Source organism: Tenrec ecaudatus, chromosome 10 (assembly GCF_050624435.1).
Source record: "Tenrec ecaudatus isolate mTenEca1 chromosome 10, mTenEca1.hap1, whole genome shotgun sequence".
NCBI lineage: Eukaryota > Metazoa > Chordata > Mammalia > Afrosoricida > Tenrecidae > Tenrec > Tenrec ecaudatus.
Window position 1 is genome coordinate 90,802,492 of NC_134539.1, and position 12,168 is coordinate 90,814,659.

Consider the following 12,168-nt stretch of genomic DNA (forward strand, 5'->3'; position numbering starts at 1 on the left):
CACATCAGTCCAAACCGATAGAGACTCTATGAATAACAGAATGAAACATTGCATAGTCTTGAGCTATCTTCATAACATGCATATATATTCCGAGATATTTATCTCTAGAAATGGGTCATGTAATAGTAGGGGCTAGAAAGTTCCAAGATGGTGGGTCAGATGTCGCATGTAGCTAGAGGGGCTGACAAACCCAAGATTAGCATGTCAGATGGTCAGTATTTATTTGTAGAAACAAGTAAATCCAAGTTCTGCACTGAAGGTGTCAGGTTGCTGAGGACATCTGTTGGCTCAAGGCCAAAGAATTAGAGGTCAGATGATGACAAGCCAGATACAAAATCCAGATCTAACCATAGCAAATAACCTTTTCCAGAATATTCACATATATTGGAAGCAGGTCATACCCCCAAGGAAATGCTTTTCAATTGATTAACTGTTCAAAGCAGATCTTATCATGGAGATGTTTGTACTATATCAGATCTCATCAGGGGGATGCCTAAAGCATTACTGCCAAACAAGTGAGACTTGTGGCCCTACCAAGTTGACACACTATCTTAACCATGAGTTTTCATAAATCAAATGAATTAAGTCTAAACAATTCTATGGTGCAAATAAAACATGCACACAATGTGGCAGTGAACTGAGTTTTATGTCAACCTGAATTTTTATGAAAGTGTAGGGATGAGTCCAACCTGTCAATTGTGTCACAGAATGATGATGCTTTCTTGGGCCTGTGGGCTTTATATAAGAAGAAACTAGGTCTCTCTCTCTCTCTCTCTCTCTCTCTCTCTCTCTCTCTCTCTCTCTCTCTCTCTCTCTCTCTCTCTCTTTCTCTGCCTTTCTGCCTTCCTGCCTGCTGGGACTCTATGTCTGCCACCAGAGGAGCCCCAATGTGGGCCACTAAACCCTCAGAGGTGCTGACAACCTGTCATGTTTCTACCAAACTTGGATCCATCCCACTCAGGCACCCACTGGCTGTGATCTTCCTGCCTCCCCATTCACCTTTCTGCATCCATGGCCTGCGGCAACATGAGTCTGAAGAGGGACTTATGAACTAGCATCCGACTATGGACTGGCGTTGGTCTGGGCTGGGATGCCTTCTTTATATAAAATGACTTCTTGATATAAAGCTCTTGCTCATACATAGATAAAGGTAACTGAATTTGATTCTAAGACAACTCAGCCTAACACACTCACAACAAAATGACATCAACAAATAATCACATTGCATATAAATTGATTATGTACTCTAATCTGGGGTCAAAGAGTAGCTGAATAGATAAAATAAGATACATCAGTATTTTCAAAGAATGCAAGACAAATTCTCACTATTCTCCCTTCTGAAGAGTATTCTGGCTGGCTCTATTTTCGCTAAAATTGATTCATTTTCCAGCAGCCCTAATACTTTCAATACTCTTCCCCAACATCACACAGAGACAAAATAAACTGAAAATCAAAGAATGGGAAAGAAATAGATCAAGCAAATGATAATAAAAGAAGAGAAGTGAGGTTGTTAGTTTCTGATAAAATAGGCTTTAAGGTAAGACAAGCATAAGGAACATGGACATATATTGCATAACAATTAAAGAATCAATTTAATAAGAGATTATAGGTGTAATAAATATCTATGTAGCCAATGAGAGAAGTCAAAATACATAAATCCAACTTTAAGAGAAATAGACAGCTCCAAAATAATAAACTGCTTTTGATAAAGGACAGAACAAGAAAAATACAGAACTAGATACACATCCACACAACTTGACCTCAGAGATACACATAGAACATTTTCTATCTCCAAACAGTGAAATATACATCTTTAAGCACATAGAAACTATTCTTCAAAGTGGACTGTATGTTAAACCACAAAACGGGTCTCAGCAAATTTAATAACATCAAAAATATTACAAAATGTCTACTCAGATCACTACACTATAAATTTGCAAATAGAAAGATCAAAACAATAATAACTAGCGAGAGAAACCAAGTAAGACCCTACTTAAAAACTACTAGATAATAGATTATATTAAAATGAATTAAGTAACTGTGGTATTGAATTAATGATAATGAAAACACACATACCAAACATCCAGAACAAAGCAAAGGTAATGCTTAGATGAGGGTTTGTAGGACTAAACAAACATCAAAAAAGAAAAAAGAGCTAAAATCAATACATTAGCCTAATATCTCTAACAAATAGTAAAAGAGAAGCAAAATAAGCCTAGAGTCACTAGATAAAAATATATTATTAAGAATAGCAGACAAGTAAATGAAACAGAAAAATCACTCAAGCAAAGAATTAATCAAATAAAACTACTGGTGAATCTGATAAAAGGAAAAAAGATTAGCATGCCAGTAACACAAAGAAGAAATGAAATGGACAACGCCACAGTAGAACTCTGTGGTTTCTGGGATGATTTACTTCGGTTCTTCTCAGCGCTGAAAGAATTCACGTAGCAGGAACACTTTTGTAAACCCAAGTAACTTTTATGGGGGAAAGGGAAAGTTCAGGTATCACAGTCTCAGAATGGACGCCTTATCTCTGGGACGCGTGCAAAGCCAAATGGCGGGGGCCTGTGGGAAAGTTCCCAATCAGGAATGGCCACTTCAGGAGAGCATGAAAAGAAAGTCACATGGAAAAATGGCCGTTAAGAGGAGTCCGGATCAAAACAGGAAGAAGAGCTCGGGAGAGAGAAAGTGAGCACCCAGAAAAAAATCCCCAACTCCCACCTGCAAGACAACGACCTGGGAGAGGGAGCCGCAACCCTTGGTCCTGCTTACCTCCTCCTATCCCCGTTTGGGGCCAGAGGTGTGGTTGAGGGTATTGGCCTATCTTACTGGTTGAGTTCAGGCACACCTGTGACATGCTGCCACCGTTGCCTGGTACGCAAGTCAGGTTGCCCTTCACCTGGGCCTAGGTGGCTTGTGACTTTGCTCTGAGCATATCTAGCCATGCATCATCCCCATAAGGTGCCTAATGTGTGCCTGGTGCCTTTCAAACTTCTTTATTGGGGCATGGACAGCTATTTTTTGTTTAGCATAGGCATTCGCTGCAGAGACACCCCTTTTATCCCTAATCTTTCTACTTTTCAGAACCGCCTGAAACAAAAAGAGAAATAACAGACTAGTATGAAGAATTCTATTCCAGTAAAACAAGAAAAACCTAGAAGAAATGAACACATTCCTGCAAACATATTTACCTCCCTAAACTCACATGGACTGAGGTAGGAATTTTTAATAGGATCATAACAAAAGAGGAAATTGGACAGTTAATACATAAATAAATAAATACTCTTAACATCTCTGAAAAAGAGAATTATAGAACAATATCTCTCCTGAACATAGAATAAAAATTTTCTTTACCTAATCCTAGACTCTAACATATCAAAATGGTCATACATAACATCACAATGCATACCAAAATAGATCCCTGACACTTTCTGATCTCAAAACATACCACACAGCTGTGATAGTCAACACACCCTAGTGTTCGTCATACGATCGACACATAAAAGAGTGGTGCCTGGGTACCATTACTGACCACAATGGAGCCCAGGTGGTGCAGTGGTGCCACGCTGGGCGACAGTGGGCCTGGTTCCCAGTTTGAAGCCTCCAATCATTCCCCTGGAGAAAGGTGGGGGAAACGCAGGGCTTTCTACTCCAGTGAACAACAGGAGTACTGGAAACACACAGAGGTGTCACTATGAGTGGACGTCCACCCAATGACAGCGAGTTTGCTTTAGATTTGTGAAGGGTAGAAAAGGAGGAAATGTGGAAGTAAAACTCACCCAAAGTCACAAAGAAGAGCAGGAGCGCTGGCTAGATAGACACTAGTGGAACGGCTCTTAGTCACCCTTTATTCCTGGCACTGAACCAACCTCATGGCTCAATTTTCAGCCAAATAATAGGCAATTCTCAATGTAAATAATACACCAGAGTAATGCGCACTCCTTAGAATAATCAGCCATTTGAGATCAAAAGGGCAGTATTTGCCTAAGCACTAAGGTCCAAAAGGCAGGAAGAGTTAGGAAAGAAGGAAGAAAGGAGTGGGAAGCGGGTGTGAAGTGGGATGAGCCATGCCATATTGCTGGGCTTGCAGTAAATGGCACGATGCACGTGTTTGAATTGTTGAATGGAAAACTGACTCGGTCTGTAACACTTCACCCAAGTCACAATAAAAAGCAAAAACAAGCAACAAACATTACCTATTCAGACAGATACCTTTTGCTTCAGTGCCTTTCCCAATAGTGTCTGGGAAACTACCTGCTGCCCCTTGGTCTGCAGAAGCTGATTTTTAAAATTATTATTAAGCAAAACATCTTTCTAAAATGATTGCACTATCCCCTGCTATTGTTTAATTCTTTCGCTTTAAATCTTTTACCTTCTCTGTGTTTTTGAAGTTGTTATATGCTAACTTCACTTTTTCGCAAATCATGAGTCTTTAAGTCTTCCTTTCTTTTAACAAACCTGCACGCTCACAAAAGCAGTAATTTCTATACAAGAAAAAAAATGTATTTCACTAAAAGTGCAAGTTTTTCCACATCTGCTGCTATAACTGCAGCAACCGCGTCACAAATTTCCTTTTTTGAACGGGTGTACTAGAAGTGGATTCATTCTTCTTCAAATGACCGTCAACTGCACACCTCCATCTACAGAACATATCATCTTTGTTCTTAAATGCCATGTCTATTCTATGCTTCTGGGGAACACCTGCAGCATTATCAATGGCCTTTGGTATAGGTTTCATGGACTTATTCAGGATTCTGTTATTGCAGTAAGCATCATAGAAAATGTGTGAGAACTCTAAAGGATCGCTTTTTATTGTGACGCACAGTTGACTAGAGAGACTGACTGCTCATATGGAGCTGCTTAGTGTCACACAGCATGTTAAGCAGACATTCGCCACACTGGAGATCGCTGCAATAGCAAAAGGAAGTAGGCATAAAATTACTGCAGAGCAAAATATGTACTAAAACCTATAATTTATTGTATGCAGTTATAATTTAGTACTGTATGTTTGTTGACATTTCTCTCAGCTGCAAATGAAGCTATGTATAGTCTATTAGTGTTTGTGTACACAATTTTGATGAATTTTAACTTTTAATAATAGATGCAAACATATTTTCTGGTAGCAGATGATAAAAATCAATTGTCATCTACTTAGATTTTATGCATTCATGACAGACCTAACTTTTTCTTAATTTTTTTATATTTCTAGGTTCCATTGTTTATCTATGAGCTTCCTTGAATAGTCATGATTCTCCAGATAAATCTCTAATATATTTATTGGAGAAAATTGCATACAAGTAGACCCATGCAATTCAAACCAGTGTTGTCCAATGGTCAAGTGTATATAAACTTCTATGCTTGGGAAATATGATTATGACTTGGTTGGAAGACAAGGAGTTATATTACACTGAGTTGAAATAATCCAGATATTTTAAAAATATTTTAAGCATTGCATAACTTGGTCAGGTATAAATTTTTACAGCATTGGAAAAGGATGATATATTATGCAGAATTAAATACGACACAAGAGTCTGAATGGCTTAACAGATTATTGAGTTATTTACTGAAGACCATCTGGTTCCAAAAATTTTATCATTTTTAATGCAAATATAACTGTGGTTCTAGTTTATCATCTTCCCCAAAGTGTCTCCGACACGTCGAATAACTCGCAAAACTCCACAGTGCTATCCTCAACAGATATATAATGGAAAAGACGTGGGGATCCAATAGATTAACTGTAGAGGTGAAGACAAAACACGTGTGACCGCAGGGTTTGTGAATGAAGACTGTGGAATTGGATTCAATCATAAGACAGGGGAGAGATAGGAAAAGCCAAGACTTTGGAGGGTGGTGATGAATTCTGAGCCATCCAGGCTTCCAGCTACTCTGTATCTTTTCACGGAGTGACAGCCAGGATTACTCAGCCTTATATGAAGTGACCTGCAGGTCTGCTGAGTTTAATCTTCATGAGGAAATTACTATTTCTGTACATCAGTTTGGGCAGATTTGTCATTTCAGAACACTCTCAGGCAACATGGAGGAAATTGTTTGGACACACAGTAGTTTATTTGTACAGAAAATATGCTAGGAGAACTGACAAAGAAAGTCTAGAGTACAGGTTTTCTCTTCAAGTCGGTTTTCTCCAGGAAAGTACAAGGTACTAAAAATGTTTATGGAAAAAATAGAATGTAAAGATATGGAATTTCCCCACAAACGTTTGTGATGACCCCTTGTATGTATACATCAACAGCCTGTGAGTTTTTTGCAGTAATGAAAAAAGACATTGAAGAATATTTTTCTTTTAACTTGGAAAAGCAATAAATAAATGAGCTGGAGTCATGTGCTTTGAGTTCCACTTTCCTGTGCATAAACATGGAGTTAGAAGTTTCTGTGCTGTCATGCTTTCTGTTTTCAGTGGGCATACATTTCATCAGGCCTTTAAAACTAAGGCAGACTAGTAGATGTCACTGAGTTATACAGGTAGAAATTGTAGAATTGATGTATGCTCTGCTGTGTATCTCCTCAACAACAAAAAAGAAAATAAAGTATGAATGAAAGCAAAAACAAACAAAAAAAACTAAGGTAGACAAGGAAGAAAGGCCTGGTGATTTGTTTCTAGAAATGAGTGAATGAACAACTTAAGGGGCATTTTCCAAAATCCTGCTGAAAGATGAGTTTCCCAGGTTGGAAACCATTAAAAATGTACAGTGGCTCCTATAATATACACAACTATATCAAGGATCATGAAGTTGCATAGAACTTGGCCGAGTTGTGCTGCTGTTGCACATGAAGTCACTATAAGTCAGAACGCACTCTACATGTATTGGTATCTGCAACCTTCACCTTCACAATATGTCCCGGAACGCAAGAATATCCCGCCAAGTTTCTGTTCCTCAATCGTGATTCACAAAGTCCCTTAGTACAATTTGGATTTCATAGCCAGCTGCCGATTAGTTATCTTGGTATTGAAGAATATTCCCAATCTTGGGCATAGCGTATGATGTCCACATTCCCAAACTGGATCCTAGACCCTTGGATACTGATAGAAATTATAGACTGAATGGAAAGCAAGTATTGATTAAGAGGCTTTATTTGGAAAACTCCCCTGAGGAGTCCTTCCAGAATAGAACGGAGATCCAAGAATCCGTGGGAAGGAAGGTTAGGGCAGCAGAGTGAAAGGAGGTTGGAGAGACAGGCCGTGGAGCATAGCCAGAGGAGAGGGCAAGCCAGGCTGAAATGGGAGAGAAAAGCGTAGACAAGGAAACAAAGGCTAAGTGAGCAAGAGAGAAAGAAAGAAATCACGCCCTAATTTACTCTCAAGGCTGTGGTTAATAAGTAGGTTTGGGGTGACGCTTAACATCCAGATTGGAAAGAGGGTGACAAACTCTGGTAATCTTGGAAAGCCTTTGGCACACACGGAAAGATGTGGTGTGCTATGGGAAAAAGACACTTGTAATAGATATGGGCTGCTTTAGGCTCAGCTGGACCCATTAGGTACAAAGTTTGCTGTCACACACTCAAGACAGAAAGAAGGTAGGCAGTGCCGTATGTGTGAAACCTACGTGAGCCCCTGGCTCATTTTTAACTACTAAAATATTTTATTTTAGATAGAATTTATCAGACACTTTATTCTAGGAATGATGCTTGGGTTGCAGCATGTGTTGGAAATACATTTGGTGTATTGAGCATATTCTGAAATACCGAATTTAAAAATATAACAAGAAGGCAAGAGAAAGGTGACCTCTTAGCTCAAAGCTATAACTTTTGAAGGAAAATATTATCAAAGGATGTGCATTTCATTCAACTCAATTCATGCAATTAATGGCTCAAGAAGAAAGATAACGTCTTCACATTGTTGATGGCAACATTTGTACATGGTCGCTTGATATAATGGATGTATGGATTGTTATAATATATGTAAGAGCCCCTGATAAATTGATTTATTTGTTTAAAAAATCAGCTACTGAAACACTTGAGGATAAAAGTTCTACTGTGACATACATAAGATTACCCTGGGTCATACTAGATCGGACTCACCTACCCATGCTTTTGACTCATAGTAACCCTATATGAGTTTCTGAGACTAATTTTTTTTATTGTTAAATAGCTGTTTTACTGGTGTGTGGGGGTTTTCCAGGAAAACCAGAAAACCTGCTGGACAAATTCTACAAGAGCTATAGCACTGAGACTAAATTTTTAATGCACAGATGGACTCATCTTTTCCTGAGAAGTGACTGGTGGTTCTGAACCACAGACCTTAGTTCAATATCTCAATGCTTAACCAATAGGGTCATCATGGTTCCTTATAGAGTTGGTAGAGATGGATGATAGTGTTTTTGATTAAGCTATATAGAACTTTTTTTGGCCTAAGATACATAGACTGGTTAATAAGTATTGTCGGGTCTGCTCAGACTCAAAGCTGCCAGTCCTGCTCCATCCCCACAATTCTGAGGACCTGGCTCACATTCGGTGGCCCTTGTCTAAGAATGATGTCCTTTTCTAGGGGATTAATTATGTCTTCTGATGACATGTCCAATGTATCCTGGACAAAATCTTGCTACACTCCTTTCTAAGGAGCATTGTTTCTGAAATTCCTCCAAAAACAGAGTGTTTATTCTTCTGACACTCAAAGGTATTTTCAATAGGGTTCACCAATACAGTGAGTCAGATGCATGCATTCTCGCTGCTCTTCCTTCATTTTCATGCGTTCACAGGCATGTGAGGTAGAACAGCGTAGGGGCAATAGAAGTGAAAGGAGTTACAGATAGTCCTAATAGAATTCAAATCCTGGCTGATATTTACTGATGATATGTCCATTTTTAAGCTTAGCCACAAATTCTCCATTGATACATTGCAGATAAAATAATGGCCCTGTAATATTAGGAGCTCCTAAATATACAATATTAATATAATTAAAACCAAATAATAGCTACTGACCTTGGTCTAATTCCAAATCATTCAATTTGTACTAGAAAATATATTTATTATATTTAGCATCACACCAAAGACTTTGTATTTATTCAGAAGATGGACTGTTCTCATACTTTATCTTGTAGGTATCTGCTAGCTTGTGTGCTTGGACAAGCGGCACCAAATGGGGTGAGCACAGCATGTCCAAAATAAGTAATCCTGCTAAAATGCATTCAGGGGAAATGGGTGCCTGTGTTAAAGAACGTGATATAGAGAAGATGGCAACAAATCCAATAAAGATAAAAAATTAGTGTGTGATCACATATACTTATTTTTAATTTACTCTTTCTCTTGTTTGTGTTTTAATCATTTTATTGGGAGCTTTTACAACTCTTATAACATTCCATATATCAATTGTGTGAAGTGTATTTATACATATGTTGCCATCATCAATTTCTAAACATTTATTTTCTATTTGAGCCTTTGGTATCAGCTCCTCATTTCCCCTCCTTCACCCCACCCTTGATAAATTATAAATTAATATTATTTTTATATCCTACATTCCCCTTGGGGGGGTGGGGCATTATGTGTCAATCATTGTGATCGGTTCCTCCTTCCTCCCCTCTTTCCTTCACCTTCCCTTACCCTCCTGGTATCACTACTCCCATTTCTGTTCCTCAGGAGTTTATCTGACCTGGCTTCCCTGTGTCGTGAGCAACTGTCTGTATACATGCTCCAGTCTAGCCTGCAATAAAAGGCAGGACTGGGCTCATCATAGTGGGGGTTCCGCATGGGGCTGTGTGAGGACGCCTCAAGGAACCAGAGGAATCGTGTGTTTCATCAGTGCTGTACTTCAGCCTGGTTGACTCATTCATTTATTGTGACCGTACTATGAGGGCATGTCCTATTGTCCACAGATGGGTTTGGGGTCTCTGCTCCAACCCCCCCTCATTCTAAACAATATTTTTTTGTTTGTTTATTTTGGGTCTTCTGGTGCTTGCTACCCAATCCCATTGATGACTCGTCACTGCACAGGCTGGTGTGCTTCTTTCATGTAGGCTTTTTGCTTCTTTGCTAGATGGCTACTTGTTTAACTTCAAACTTTAAAGACCCCAGATGCTGTATCTTTTGATAGCCAGGCACCATCAGCTTTCTTCACCAGATTTACTTGTGTTATATAGGGTTCTCTAGAGAAACAAAACCAGGGCACTAATAATTATATATACATATTTATATAGACAGATAGATAACATAAGAAATAAACAATCTAGAAAGCAGTACAAATGGCTCAGTGCAAATCACTTCCATGAGACAACTAGTACACTGCCAGTGCTTCAAATCTTGAGGGCCGCTGGGTAGTCTTCCATGGAGCAATTTAGGCTATCCAGCTGCAGACAGCAAAAAACAAGCAGGTCACCAACAGTCAACGAGTTAACAGTCCCCCGCTCAAGGGATGTACCTTCCAGTAGTGTGGCGAAGCAAGACTTGAAGGAACCTCAAGTTACAGCAACACAGCCCACGGGTTAGGCATCCCACAGGTAGTGTATCTTGCAAATGGGGACAAAGAACAAGCAAGTCAGCTGCACACTGCTCCGATGATCAAAGAGCAAGAGAGAGAGAGCCGAGGCTCGCTGAGCCATTTATCGCTCCACCCTTCAACTAATCTCACATGTGTTTGTTGGCCATGTTAGCCCCACAAAACTACCTATCACACTTGTGAACCCATTTGGTCTTCAGTGATTGGCTGGGAAGGTGAGCATCACAGAATGTCAGGTTGTTAGAACAAAAGTGTTCTTGCATTGAGGGAAGACTTGAGCAGAGGCCCAACGTCCACCCACTTCCTCAATGTATTGCCATATAAATATATGTACATAGGCAAAGACCTCTATTTTTATGAATTAATATATTTACATAAGTGCACACCTATGCTCATGCCTCTATCCATAACTTTGCTTCCTAGATCTTTCCTGTGTCCTTTTACTTTCCTTCTGCCCTGCCATCATGCTGGCCCTTCTTCTGCCTCTTAATAATTCCTTTCAAAAAAAAAAGAAAAAAAATTCTCTCAGCTACATTGCTGTTGCTCCAAAACCACTGGGATCTCTACATCCTCCTCATTGTTGCTTTTAATTGCCTACTTCTTCCCCTGACTATGGCATTGTTTGCTCACCACTCCTTTCCCCCCCGCCTCCTCCTCTCCTGCAAGCACCTCCAGAACCGTGGGTCCTGTTGCTTTCTCCTTCGGCTTGTTTCCCAGGCCTATCTTGTATTGGTAGGCAGAACAATAACAGAGACAAAGCAAAAGGAAACAAAGGATTGACTACAAAGAGAAAAAACAATAAAGAAAAAAACCTAGCAAACACAAAATGAAAGAGCATACATAATTCCAGGTCTGTCCACTGACTTTATGACAATTTCCCCATTGGTGCTGGGGGAACCAATGTCCCTCCTAGCCTAAAGTCAATTTTGGGGGCTCTTCGGGGGTTTGGTGATTTGGCTTTTCTCCCATTGCTGATCTGTTATGTTCCATTCTTGGTTCACCCCACTGTGGGTGTGGTCAAGCTTGCCTCACTCCCTGCCATGTGTCCCCAGTACTGTCCTCTGTCACAGTATGCTCCAGTGAGGGGACATCATGTCTCCAGCTGTTGTCAGCCCTACAGTCCTCTCTGTGCCTCAGCAGCTCCATGCAGGGATGTCATCCTCAGGGCTTGGTGTGACAACATGGGATCTAATCCTTCATTCTATCTTTTTCCTGCTTGGTTTGTTTCTGTGTGGATGTGGCCGGCCAGTCCCTCTCCCCAACCTCTAGGTTTAGTGTTGTCCTCTGTAGCACATACTTCAGGGAGGGGGGGTCAGTTTGGCTCTGATTGGGGCCAGCCCTATAGACCTCTCTGTTCATGAGTTGCTCCATGTGATTACATTGTCCTCAAGGTTCAGCACATCACGGTGGCATCTGCCATCATAGTATGATCACATACAGATGGGTATAGGTACATGTATATGTGAGAACAAATGGAAGTATCTATGTGAAAACAACTGTGTGTGTGTGTGTGTGTGTGTGTGTGTGTGGATAGATATCTGTGTTTTGTTGCTGTTAGGTGTGTGTGCCATCATGTCAGTTCAAACTTATAGAGACCCTATGTCCAACAGAAGGAAACACTCCCAAGTCCTGTGTCATCCTCACCATATGCATGTAGGCGCATATATTCATTGAAGACACAACTACAGACATTCCTCAGACATAACCAAATAGTTTCT

General features: G+C 40.0%; 1 non-coding gene across 1 annotated transcript; it reads right to left on the reverse strand.

Moving 5' to 3' along the window:
* Nucleotides 1–8,127: 8,127 nt before the first annotated feature.
* LOC142460469 (U7 small nuclear RNA) lies at nt 8,128–8,188 on the reverse strand. Its single transcript, XR_012786669.1, has one exon. It is a non-coding gene; the product is annotated as a U7 small nuclear RNA (small nuclear RNA).
* Nucleotides 8,189–12,168: the final 3,980 nt, after the last annotated feature.